Source organism: Strix aluco, chromosome 1, assembly GCF_031877795.1.
Source record: "Strix aluco isolate bStrAlu1 chromosome 1, bStrAlu1.hap1, whole genome shotgun sequence".
NCBI lineage: Eukaryota > Metazoa > Chordata > Aves > Strigiformes > Strigidae > Strix > Strix aluco.
This window is the reverse complement of record NC_133931.1, coordinates 93,314,690-93,327,992: the sequence shown is the minus strand read 5'-3', so window position 1 is coordinate 93,327,992 and position 13,303 is coordinate 93,314,690. Positions and strand designations below refer to the sequence as shown.

The 13,303-nt window shown below is 35.7% G+C and overlaps 1 protein-coding gene across 2 annotated transcripts in view; it reads right to left on the bottom strand.

Moving 5' to 3' along the window:
- The window catches only part of EXOC2 (exocyst complex component 2), a 132,464-nt gene that overhangs the window by 23,860 nt on the left and 95,301 nt on the right, over positions 1-13,303 (bottom strand). The gene's annotated exons all lie outside the window — the stretch shown is intronic.

Genomic DNA, 13,303 nt, shown 5'->3' with positions numbered 1-13,303 from the left:
TATTCGGTGGTCCTTGCCAATCCCAGACACATCTCTCACTTTACCGATGTGCAGGTTAACGCCCAGTCACACGTCCAGTTGTGTCAGTGGGGGCTGAAGTCAGCAACACAGACTAACCCCTTCACATTGCCCCAAGCTACCCCAATACAGGAGGATTTATGTAACAGCAAGAAGCATCAATTTAAAAAGACATGTTTCACAGATAAAGGAGGGTAGCTATATATACAGAATGACCAATTCGATGTGAAAAGCAAGTCACTTCTTTAATTGTAAGGTATACTAAAAATCAACATCTTTATCAAAACTGAGAACAGTTGAATCCAACAGTCTCAAGCAATATTTCCTTTCATTAACACAAACCAAGCATAGTCTGCAAGAATATTCATTTATTTCTTTCAAACACATCATTTTTAAGGCACCCTGAAGGTGTCCTTTCATGATTTTATAAAACCTAAAATTATTAAAACCTTTCAAAACACAGACTCACTCAGGAAACTGTGGGTTCTTCTCATAATTCCTGAAGTCACTGGTACTGTAATAATAGCCTGTCATATGCAAAATGACAGCAATTTCATAAATGAAGAATGGGCTTAAGAGATATACTATGTTTATGAATTTACTTCAGTTGTCACTCAAATATTATTATTATAAGAAATGAGAGAACTGAAGCCAACTGATCCAAAAGAGACCAATTTCACAAAGAAAGCATTTAGAACAATACAGACACTAATAATTTTAGTGTCCAGTTATGTCCTGCATCTGTCTAACCTTCAAGCTACAGGAAAAAACCTTAGACACCAGTGAAACATGTCCTGTGTTTATTACAGTGACTTAAGACAGATATACTTTGGTAAGTAAAAGAAAAGTCAAACATGGCAAAAGGAAGTAGAGCATAGACTTTTTAAGAGAGATATATTTTTTTTAAAGTAAGAAACTTTAGAAGTGGTGTTTTGAGCAAAAACATTACTACCAACAATAAGATACACAATTTTCCTGTCTTTTAATGTATAGCTTTGTTAGTACAATTAATGATTTTTTTTTCTATTTCTATTGAATTATATCAGAAATACAATGGCAACAAGCAGGCATCACAGATATAAAACCCCTATACTTTTGGAACCTGATTCTGCAAAGGTCTGTGAATGTTCTTAACTCAAAAAAATGCAAGCAGTCAGTCACCACATGGAAAGAAACCGCAGGACTGGCTATTAATATTTTTACATACTTTCTTCCAAATTGCTTTGTGTACCTTTTGTGGATACACAGAATTTTTAATTTTTTTAGTAACTAAATTCATCAAATTAGCAACCAAATCAAAGCCATGGTATTAGCTTGCACGCAAACACTAATAGGTAGCATATTTTGTAGGCATGGTGGAAGTATCAAGTCATGGGAAAGATCTGACCGAAGAAAGTGAGCTTGATTACTGATGTGATGGATTCTTTGGAAGACGCAGTAGGAGGTTGTGCTCTGCTTCATTTCACCAAATTCTCAAATTTGAGTTCTGTGGTAAAATCTAGGGGTTTTTTTTTTCCACAGACTTGATAACTTGACCTTGAAGAGGTAGTCATCATTTTGATCTTCAGCCAGTCCTTCCTTCTACCAATGTATGTATTTAAAACTGCACCATCTACTGCAGTCATATGCATTTAGATCAGCAAATCAGTAATAAAATACTCACAAGAATATACCTTAAATTTATGGCAAAAATTGCCATAAACTGAATTTCATGTAGAAGTTAATTTATCTGTCTGTTTAAATAAGCAGCGTTGGAACCAGACCTCAGCAGCTTTCAGAGATGTTATTGCAGTTAAAAAAACAAACAACCACCACACCCACCCCCCCCAAAACCAAACCAAGCAAAAAACCCCTTACTGCCCTCTACTCTGCTGAGAAAAAAATGACATAAAAATTGTTGCAAAACACATACAGTATTCAGTATTCAGTGAGATGGCATATTTATCCCATTTATTAGAGTGAAGGTGAGAACTTGTGCTAGCTGCCAGTGTTTCTATTTCATAGTTTTTCACTTCCAAGTTTCACTGAATCCCTACGGCATTTTGAAAACAGCATGGATCTGAACTGAAGAATGTCTTTGCATGACCTGAACAATAGATCCTTAAAAATCGTTCAAGTCCAAAATTAACATTTGGAAGCTATCTGGACTCAGGAGTGACCCACAATAACTGGAAAGCTTAAGATTTTTCACAGTTCAAAGTAAAGACTTTTAATAATTTTGAATTACTTCAACCGCTGAACAAGTCCAACACTATAATTTCATCCACATATCAATAAAGTTTAAGTGTTTCATTAAATTTAAATTGCTATTCGTTGTGTAAAGAAATTTTAAGCTAATGAAATGCTTTTTATTACAATGGATCTGCTGCACTGTTAGAAGTCTATCATATTTTCCCACTTAAAAAGTAAGAGTTCAAGGCCTTGATAACTTGGCTACAGAGAGAATACGCTCCAGGCTGGATTTTGTACAGAAATTTTGTATAGAAAGCTGAGACTTTTTGTTACACTAAAATTTTCAACTAAAACGCACTCACACACCCCTGGGCAGAAAGTGTTACTGAAGCACTGAGCAGACAGCTATTTTCCATTCTGCTAGTTTAGCTGTCCAGCTAGGTACATCTTGAAGATTTTATTTTCATCAGTGTTTTTAAAATGTTAGTAACTACAGCATCCTTAACTACTGTACACATTCAGGGATTAGAAAATAATTGTTTTTATCACTCCTTCACCTTGAATTCAGTATTGTTTTATGCTTGACCATAAACTTGCAACATTTCAAACCACAACCAAGAATGTGAACTGATCAGTGGGTTCACTAAGGGCATCAAAGCTTTTGGATGTCCCCGGGTTTGTCTGCGGCAAACCCCAGATCTTTTAAGATGATTCTCTGCATCTGCACAGGTGGTACAGGAGGTACTGTAAGGCTATATTTTGTATGGCTCTTGACAAATCCCCACAAGACACTAAGTACCTTTTTCAGGGGAGAAAACACAGTTATGGGTTGTTTCTAACTAGCACCTACATGCTAAATGTTAAAATGACAAAACCATTCTCTAAGCACAAGAGTGTGAATTATAGGTACCATATAGGCAGCTCCCTGCACAAGCAAGTCTAGCAATTTTGATACAGCTGAGTTTACTTAGACCAATATCAAAGTTTTAACTGGGGACTTCCCATTTAAATATCACACACAAACTCTGATCCTTTATAATTTGAGCTAGAGGACTATGACTTAGCTACAAACAGCAGCAGACAAACTTCTACTACAGATCAACCACTAGCCTTAAATGAGAGCCACAGTCACCTATGAGTAGGTAACAACAATACACCAAAGTTTCCCAAATATTAATCATGATCTGTAAATGCTTCTTGACCTCACAGTGCTCCCAAGCACACTTTCTCTTCTGAAAATGTGACTATGACCTCGGTGTGATCCAATAAACTCCTCCCCAGTTTAAAGTTCCACAGTTTCTACAGCATATCAGTTTGCCTTGAATCCAACTTTTAAAATGGATACTTTGATTTCCACAGAATATTGTCTGCACCACTGACAACCTCAAAACAGGAAATGTAGTTGTATGCATTAGCCAATACAATATGAAAAATGCAACTGTTCCAAGATAACTGTTCCAAGCAAATACATTTAAATATAAAATAAAGAGAGATAACCCTGAGAATACATTTAATCTCTCAGCAGATAAATACTGTATAGTAAAAAATTAGTTCCGCCAATACATAAAGCCCGTACACTAATTGACAGCCATGCAACAGCAGTGAAAGCAGGATCTGGCAAGAGACTGCCAAAGGGACTTTAAAACAGTTCTGGGTACAAGAAGAGAGCATTCCCAAGATCTTTTAACAGCAAACATTACATAACTGGATTTTATGTGAGAAATAGCAAAGCATCTACAGTGAGCACAACTGTGGAAATAAATCTTTGTAGGAAGAGAATAAGCCCAACCTAAAAAGCTTAACTAAGGAGTCTGGGTCAGACCTGATACCACAGTTTGGGACTACAGGTAATTTTACTCTTCATATGACCAACTTTCCCCACTCCACTTGTTTCATTACACCTCAGTTTGTTAAATATTGCCACAGAAACTACCTTGAGCATTACCAAGAAAATAAAAATCTAGTTTCTAAGGATAATGATTAAAAGGAGCAGTCTAACGCTGAGCCCACTCAAACACCTCATTCACAATCAAGGTTTTAATTTTTTTGGCTTGTAATCAAATAAAAACAAATAATAGTAACAGTGACTATTGACTTGGAGTTCTAAGCTTTTGGCTTTTTAAACTATGACCTTATTGTACCTTCCTCACCTCCCTGGTCCTCAGTTCTGGCTCCCAAACCCATCTGAAGTATCACTGAGTTCTTCCTCTCTCACCCTTCCACCCATCCATTCATACTCACTTATCCAACTTGCTAACCCAAACTGCCAGTGCTCCAAAAGTGTTTCCTGCCTCATTCAGTAAACCAAACAGTAAACCAAAGTAATCAATAAACCAAACAGTAAACATTAAGATGGCATTTGTGCCTATCAAATGCAAAGTAAACATCAAAACATTCACTATGCCGAAAGTTAGACCCCTGAGTATTGTTTTACTGTTGACATGATTTGCTACTAATGTTTTATTGAAGGGGTTAGGGCAGTACCAAACTTGTGTGGATTCCCCTCATTCATGAATATAGTAAGGGGTGCTGGAAGAGGAAAAAAAATGATGCTTGCCCTTTCTCCTCTATGCATTATCATTGACTCCAATCCCCAACTAATCTTCTGCTTTGAGCAATGCAGAGATCAGATGCTATTATCAAAGACTGACATAAAAATACTATTTAATATTAAAATAGCTTAAGTATTTCTCAAAGACTGTGCTTGAGAGTCTAAAAAAATATTTAGGTTTCCTTGTAACAAAAAAGAATCCCAAAGATTGTTGATCTTAACACACATCCACCCAGAGATGGCCTCTGAACTAACACTGCATGAACTACAAAATGCTGAACTGACAAGTTTCCCAGGTAAAGATCAAACTGGTTTTCAAAATACCGAACTGGAGACAGGATGGTACAACTTCCTACAACTGGCTAGACAACAAAACAGACTTCTAAGTTTTCAGACATTGCTGATAAGTAAATCCTCTGGAGCTGTGATAACTGTCATCTCATTTACGTATTAGAGTGACTTCTAACGCCATCTGTTCACATACACTTTCTAACTGACACAATTCTCAAGCTACAAGACTAGGATATGGTCTGACCAGGGAATCGCAGCAAGATAACTTCTTAGAGATACAAGGCTTCTGTGTTCATGCTCTTCCCATCCTCAAGCAACATAAATGAAACTTGTCTTAAGTCTTCAGAATTTTCAGATGAAAAAGAATTGTTTATCATGTTATTTCCCTTTTTAAAATACACCCTGCTTTAAATAGGCAGTTTACAAATTTGCTGACCACTTAGTTTTGTAGTTTGAAAAGAATGCAGGTTTTCCAACTTTTAACGAAAAATATCGAAGATAAAATTTGTTTGGAACTTAATTCCTGGAGCTTAACAGTCTTTAGCAAAGCACATACAGAAATGCCAGAAGGTATCGCAGGAAGGGGTTTGACAGGTAAAGCCAAAGAGAAGCTGGGAGAGGGATGGAAGACAGTCTAGTAAACAACTACTAGTAGACTTAATAGCAGAAAACACTATAAAGTGGAACTGTGAATGAAGGCAGATGTGCAAAGCAAGAGGAAGCATAAGAAATAAAATAGTTAAGTTGCAGATGAACTTCTATTGTATGCTTGTACATGTGAAGTCTAGAGTCTGCTGAGACCAGCTAACAAGAAACTAGATTCAAAATTAGCATCAGAAAATCTTGCATGCAAGAAGTGTGTGAAAGCACAAGAAGCTATCTAATAAAGTCTACATGCAAATGCAACTCAGTATGTGGCAGGTAGGGACCAGAAAATAAAATGTCTCTCCAGAATAGTTTCTACTGGGCTTTCTATAATAGTCAGAAATTAAAGATAACCTGTTGGCAGAAACTATAGGAAGCTGGAGAAAAAGTTCCTTCTCCTGTTCTCATCTTTTGCAACTGTTTCCAAGGACAGAGAGGGTACAGTATCCATACCATTTCACCAGCTAGAACAACCCTTAATATTTATAAGTCAAACACCAGTGTAATATGTTAAAGAAATCTCGCTGTTGTCAGAAGTGAGAAATGTAATGAAACCTGAATGTCTGAAAGTGAAATTGAAGAGAAATCTGAGGTTAAAATGAAGTTACACAAATGAAGGTATTTTCAAACATGCAGTGAAATTTGTGCTTGTATTTCAAGCGGCAAGTTGGTTTTTTTTTTTTACAAAACTGAAAGGCTACAATATGATAACCCCTGACTTCAAAATTTTAATACATGATTCTACTTTGTGAAGAATTATGTGTAGTAAACCAAATGCAAGAACTGCACTCATGCAACACACATTGTTAAACTTGCTGGTTGAACAGTTCATTTAAGGATGTTGAATTCAACTCATCCTAACAAAAATTTGATTGTTGATGTCGAACATAGTTAATATTTCCTTACTATAATAACCAAATATAAATTTACTAATGTATGTTGCAAATGCAGTTAGTTTGAATGAAAAATAGCTTATTTTGAGTACTTGAAGAGTACTATGTATAAGAACACTCCAGTGTTCCAAAAAGTTTCTCCAAAGGTACAACACATCAGCACAGATACACAGCTGTTTCTTCAAGTGCTGATTCCCTTTTGTGCAGCGCTGCTTTCGTGTGGTCTCCTCTTTCCCCCACCCCTTCACACATCCCAGATGAACTTGCTGCAGCTCAATTCTTCTAGGATGCAGAAGAGACCCAGCTGAAAAAAATCAAATTACTTTGCTGCTACAATTGCTAGCAGTTAAAGGCAAGTTCCCTTTTCAGTAGCTTAAGTTGGCATTCTCATCAATGCTGAACCCCCTGTGAACTCTAAACTACAACCTGAGAAACACTGCAAGAAAAAGAAATACAATGGCATACAATACTAGAATGCACAGGCATGTAAGACACGTAAGGCTTCAGCCTGTACCCTCTCCTACTCCAGTGCCTAGATGAAAGTAACTAGCTAGTGGAATATATCTGTGACTGTGTCATGAACAGTTAAACAACTGGCATTTTGTAATGAAAAAAGCACAACTGAAGTCCTTTAGCAACTTTATTTGCCAATGCAGAATGCTTTTTTTTTTTTCCCTCCAGAATATTCTGGCATTTATTTCTTATATGCAACAGAACTGCAAAAGCATCGTTTTCTTCCTGTTCACATACAAAGACTAACTGCCACATTACATCCCTGCATCAGGACAGCAGAATTTGGCCTTACTAAAGCATAAAGAGACAGACAATTCCTAAACACAGGACATCGTTTGAGATCTGTTAGAGGTCAAGATCTTCTATATCTAGTAAGATAATTCTGAAGCCAATCATTTGAAGTGTCAGAAGAAATCTAAAGGGTTACAGGGATTTCAAAGCAAACTATTTTGCACATTTCAGTCAAAAAGTGATTGCCTATTTCTCAAAAAAAAATTTTCTACTATATCCAAATGTTTTTAAGATGTAAATGCACTTGTCATCTTCCATGTAAGCAGGGTGCTGGTGCCCCAAATTAAACAAAAGAAGAAAAGTTAGGGTTGACAAGTATGTCGCTATGTAACTACAAATTAAATATGCCTTTTGATATTTCATTTTTAACTGTTGAGTACCTTTTCATCAGGCTATTGCCATTAGAAGTTTTTATATTAGATTTTTAAATTAGACAAATAACAGATAAGAGATGTGACAAGTATATCAAATCTGATTTAGCAGATCTGACGCACTTAATCTTTTACTGTAAGAGTGGCATTTGATATATTTGAAATGTTTCAAACAATGCTCCCTTAACATGCCGAACAAGAAGAAATTCAGATTTCTCTACTATATTCATGCCAGTACAGAATGAATATCTAAAACACACAAACAATCAGCTTTCAGTTGAAAATGCAAAATCACCTGAAACTTTCAATGCAATGTGAAATTTTAGATACTACAAAAAAAACCCAACTAAAAACCACCCAGTATCTGACAACACCAGTGAAACACAGAAGAAATACATCTTTAAAAGATTGTTTAGACTAGACTCTGCACCTCTGTATGCTGTGAACTTTGAGTGAATGTTGGCTAGACTGCACAGCAGTCAGCATTTCAAAAATTTGAGAGATCACCACATCTGAATTCCTCAGAAAAATAAATTAAAAAAACCTATAGTATCAAATTTATATAGTTGTTGTAGATGTAAACAAATAAAATTAAACTTGTCACTTGATTAAAAAAAGTAATTTGATATTTGAATGCAAAAGCTCACATTAATAATCTAAAAGACTGAATGCCCACATACTACAACTACTTTTGCTTGTACTACACAAACTTCGATACACAGAAATCTTATCTATCCAAATTCAGAGTAACACAACCACCTCATTCACCCTTGAAAAGGCTTGGAACCCAGAAGAGATAACAGAGCCTAATTCTGTCAGATGACTGAAACAAAATATATGCATTTAAAATAGAATTTAAAAACCCCAACAAAACTCAACCTATGACCAAAAAAGAAGAATGAACACAAATGAAAAAACCTTGTATGCTGAACTAGCAGATTGACCAGTATACACAAAAAAAAAATCTAAAAACAAACTCAGCAACTGATTAACATTATGTTTCCCATTATTCCTTTCATCTCTTAATTCTGTTAATACTGTAGATTAAATTAGAACAATGTTTCAAACAACCCCCCCCAACTAGATTTCATTGTTGCTGTATGTTAAAATTGAAGTCTTTGTTGTAGACTCAGAAGTCAACATTGAAATGAAAATGAAAATTCAAATGAAAGTTACTTATTTACAATAAATCCAATTAAGTTAATAATACTGCCTTCTAACACCAGCAGTCACACCTTAGATCAAAATAAAGGGGCAAATGTATAATTACATTGTACACAAGTTCTTTCTGACATTCAGAACTTCCATATTGAAAAGAGCATGTATGTTGAAAAACGAAACAATAAAAGTTTTAGCACATGCAAACAATTTGCCCTTCCTTATATTTAAAACTAACAAAAACCATATGTATAAGTAAATATCTGATAATTACAGGACAATTGCCTAAGTCAGCAGGGCATATGCTTCTTCCACCTTGACAGAAACATGGTACAAAACTTTAATATTACTTATTTTTCAAAGCTTACTCAAAAGGCAGGCTTCTTAATTTCATTCTAACTACTTCTTCAGAACTGTTCATTTATTATAATTCTTCTCATTCTTTTATTTTCCCTTCTATTTCTCCATAAATTATATGATGCAAGGAAATATTGTCCCCAGTACTTACAGACAGATGACTGCAAAACTGTCAATGATAAAGATTGTCAAGGTTTTTGGATAAGATTTTTCTGAATATTTATACACTACAAGACTTTAGGTAGTCAAATTAAACATCAATGTTCAAATTGACAAGAGTCAAGGCATTTTAAGGATGATGACAAAAATGCTTAAGTGCGTTATTAACATGACACAGAAAACCCTGTGGAGGCAGGGACAGAATCCTGCCTCCACTTTTTTTCTTCTCTCAGATTATGCTTTATTCACTTCTCAGAATCTGTAACAGCTGAGGATAGATTTTTGCCTGTAATGGCTCCACTTAATACAAAATCCAGTTTTATCTCCAAAACAGCTTCCATTTCATGAAGCAAGTCAAGTGTACTCACGTGGGAAAAATATTATTGTTTAAAGATTGAATTATACTTGATTGTTTTTATGTAGTTTTTTCCTGTACATAATTTTTACTGACATTGAAAATAAGGCAAACAAAAACACAGAGCAGAAAACAGAAAATTCTCTTACTGCATTGGTCTATACAGCTCAACAACAGAATTGGAAATACATACATGTAACTTCTGTACAGTAGATTTATACAGATTTGAGTCATTTGGCTGATGTTGTAGACCTTGACTTTTGTAGCCTTGGTTCTAAAAAAGAAACAACATTGATGGCTTTGGCAAGGCAAAATATTTAGTCCATTGTTGTGTTTCTCAGTGGTACTGCCCATATATATATATAGGCATGTAGCATTGCCTATAGCGTTACTATAAGTATATAGTAATATATACCTAACTTCTGCCAGCTGTGCAAAGAAAGTGATCAGTAACATTAATAGGCTGTCATCCCTAGAGGAAAAAGTGCAAGACTGAGGGGATTTCTTTGATTATACTGCAGCTTCTGGTAAGCTCACTGATGCAGTGAGTATCAGACCTCTCTGCCCTTTTATTTGCACTTCAGGTCTGTCTCTTGTTTATATAATCGCTTTCAATCCATTTCTGTGTTCATTCTATTTCTAAATCCTGCCCTAATTTACATTTCTACTTTGCTCATCCAGTCCTGGTCTTCCCTTTGATTCCAACTTTGTTCCTTGCTTGATACCAGTCTTCATCACAAGCCTTTCGTTCCAGTCTGCTCCCTCTCTTGCAGTTAACCTTATTTTCTTACCAGTGCTGGGTATCCTGTCCATGAACAATTCCATCTACCCAAGAGCATTATCTTCCCGATAGTCCAGATCAGGTGTTCTCTACATTTTATTGAGCCTTCCAGTTTCTTCATTCTGCTCAGTGACAGCAGGGGGAGCATCAAGTAAGGAATACTTGCTAGTGCTTGACTGGTACAATTGTTCAAAACCAGTTGCAGTCTTGAAGCTCTGGGCTAGACTAGCAACACAGGAAATTAATCACCAGAAAATTATCAGTTTTATTCCTAACCAGTTCCCGAGTATTTTCATACTCATATTTTTCCAAAACGTCCTTTGCAAAGGATATATCCATGGCATCAACATGCCTCAGCTCTAGTAAAATTTTCAGTCATCAGATGCTAATGCTTGAAAGTTTCAGACTGCATCAGGGAAATTATTTGTCTTTTACCTTATCTTTTAAATATGGGCAAAATGATGTCTTTGTCCTCTTCTTTCCTTTCAAAAAAAAAGAACTGTTCTTGTCAAAAGTTGCCTTTTTGCTATCACTAGTAGTATTTGAAAGCTAACGCAGAAATACAATATAAAAAAACTTCAGGCTAAACTATTATGCCTTGAAAATCAGGCATAGCTGTATCCACTAAAGAACATCGAGTAACTGTAATTATGCAACACTACACATCACTGATAGTACCACTCGGGAACACAACTGAGGCCTAAATGTTTTGCCTTGCCAACACCATCAACTTTTTTCTTTTTTAAAAAATTAAGGCTACAAAAGTCAAGATTTAAACCAGGCAAGTGACTCAAATCAAATCTTTAAATTTTGCAGTCATAAGGATTACTGAGGAACAGATGATTTCTACTATACAATGTTTTTCCTCAACAAATCAGTATGTCCATCTTTAACAAATCCTTGAGTGAACTGTGTTTGACCCACTCCTGTATGCTATTTTAGTTTAATAAAGTAGATACTTTCCCTGCTCTACTTGTAGATGAACTGTAAGTAGAGCTTTGTTTGGTTTAGGTTTTTCTAGTACGTCTACTACAGTACTAACTGCATCTTTTAGATTACATAAGGGTATATTTTCTCAACTATAACCTTGTTGTACAATTTAACATTGTTTGTAGTAGTTTATTGGAAAAAAATAAATTATATGTCTGCTGAGTGATTTTTTTTTTTTTTTGATTCAATACTGGAAAAAGTCAGACTCTTATATGCCCCATGAAGAGGTGGTGTTTTTTTTTTTTTTTCTTCCAGTCCTTTTCAATAATTAAGTTTATCTACCTCTTCCAAGAGGGAGCCTTCCCAGTCACTTACTAATTTTATCTTCAGGGTACCAAATATTTTCAGGGTCAACTAATCATTGCTATAGGCAGACAAACTGAAGGTACTCAATGTTACTCTTTCTCCTGGTTTCTTCCTAGTAGCTGGTATAGTGCTGTGTTTTGGATTTAGGATGAGAATAATGTTGATAACACACTCATGCTTTAGTTGTAGCTGAGCAGTGCTTACACTAAGTCAAGGACTTTTCAGCTTCTCGTACTGCCCTGCCAGCGAGGAGGCTGGGCGTGCACAAGAAGCTGAGAGGAGACACAGTTAGGACAGCCAACCCCAACTGGCCAAAGGAGTATTCTATACCATACAGCATCATGCTCAGCATATAAACTAGGGGGAAAGCTGGCCCTGGGCTGCTGCTCAGGAACAGGCTGGGCATCAGTCAGTTGGTAGTGAACAATTGTTCTTCATTTGTATCACTTGTTTTATCCTGGGTTTTTTTAATCTCTTTTTGTTATTTTCATTTTCATTACAATTTATTATTATTTTATTTCAACTATTAAACTGTTCTTACCTAACCTACAAGTTTGCTGACTTTGACCCTTCCGATTCTCTCCCCAGTCCCACCAGGTGGGAGTGAGCAACCGGCTGTGTGGTGCTTAGTTGATGGCTGGGATTAAGTCATGACTTTTATACTGATAGTCAACAGGGTACATTTGACAGAATTTACCCATCGGAAAGATAGTTCATCAAGGTGGAGAAGCATGGAAGAAATTACTATATGTTCCTTCTTAACATGTCTAGCTTGGTGAGTAACAAAAAAATGCAAATAACTGTTTACTACTTCAGATTGGCACCTCTTGGCCAACAATATGATATGTAACCCTGAAGAGGAGTCTTCAATATCTGCCATCTTCACTTTGATTTTTTCCCCCAAATTGCAGGAAAATACCAACAATAAATTGGACAACAAGCAGACTAAGGCACACCTCTAATAGAAATTAAATATTTCCTTTAAATGAAAAAATACTACAGAATAATCCTAAACGCAATGTGAGTCTAGTATGTAGATCCCAATGCACTAGAACAAGAAATGAGTGCATAAAACACTGACACAAAAACTTATTTCTCTTTGTTTTTGTTAGCTGGTGGGAATGCAAACATGCCAACCAAAAATATACTTCAAACACGGTAAGTTATGTATTATTTGGATATAAATTTGAATGTGCAAGATTGAAATCTAAGTTATTTCCATTATAAACTGTATTAGAGCATATATTCTGAGCACAAAAGTAGTAACAAGATAGGAGACACTTTTCTCTAAAGTAATAAACCCTAAGATCTTTGCATTTTTAAGGCCCAGCGAGCAAGCACTGCAGCTCTTGATTCAGATTACAAGAGTGCTTCTTGTAATTACCTCCCTATCAAATTTTAAAGTAGCACAAAATTTCTAAGCTTGCCATATACAACACTATGAAACAATCA